Source organism: Galendromus occidentalis, unplaced genomic scaffold (assembly GCF_000255335.2).
Source record: "Galendromus occidentalis unplaced genomic scaffold, Mocc_1.1 scf7180000077543, whole genome shotgun sequence".
NCBI lineage: Eukaryota > Metazoa > Arthropoda > Arachnida > Mesostigmata > Phytoseiidae > Galendromus > Galendromus occidentalis.
Genome location: NW_003805531.1, coordinates 3,963 through 4,967, shown reverse-complemented (window position 1 = coordinate 4,967; position 1,005 = coordinate 3,963).

Below are 1,005 nucleotides of genomic sequence, written 5' to 3'. Positions count from 1 at the left end.
TAGCGGGGAACCGGGAAAGCGGGGAACCGAGGAAAGTGGGAAACGGGAAAGTGGGAAACGGGAAAGTGGGAAAACGGGAGAGTGGGAAACGGGAAACGGGAAAACGGGAAAGTGGGGAAATGGGAGAATGGGAAACGGGAAAGTGGGGAAATGGGAAAGTGGGGAAATGGGGAACGGAAAAGGGAAACGGGAAAGTGGGAAACGGGAAAGTGGGGAAACGGGAAAGTGGGGAAACGGGAAAGTGGGAAAACGGGAAAGTGGGAAAACGGGGAAGTGGGAAAACGGGAAAAGGAAAAACGGGAAAGTGGGAAAAAGGGAAAACGAGAAAGCGGGACAGTGGGAAAACGAGAAAGTGGGAAAACGGGAAAGCGGGGAAACGGGAAAGCGGGGAAACAGGGAAGCGGGGAAACGGGCAAGCGGGGAAACGGGAAAGCGGGGAAACGGGAAAGCGGGGAAACGGGAAAGCGGGAAAAGCGGGGGAACGGGAAAGCGGGGAAACGGGAAAGCGGGAACGGGAAAGCGGGGAAGCGGGAGAGCAGGGAAACGGGACGCTCACCAAGAGCACGCGCGACCAAAGCAAGCGCACCCGGAGACAGCGCACTCGGAGCCAGCGCACGCGGAGCCAGCGCACTCGGCGTTAGCGCACTCGGAGCCAGCGCACTCGGAGCTAGCGCATGTGTAGTGAGTCTAGCGATACCGAGTCGCCGCGAAGCGGCGACCGGGAGCGCTAGTTTTCAATAAATATCTGTGGAGTGCGTAGCGCATAGGTACGTCTCGGCGCAGCGCCACTTTCCAGCTGTTTTCCAGTACCGGCTGGCGGATGGTCAGCTGATGCCTCACCTGGGTTGAACACCGCTGCAGAGTCAGTCGCAGCGACGCGGCGGCAATCAGCGATACTGACTGTCGCAGTATCAGATCTTATCGCCACCAGAGTATCCTTCCGAAGACTCTCGACGGAAGCCGTTCCTCGACAGTATATCTCCGGGTTCAAGCCCCGTTATCAAT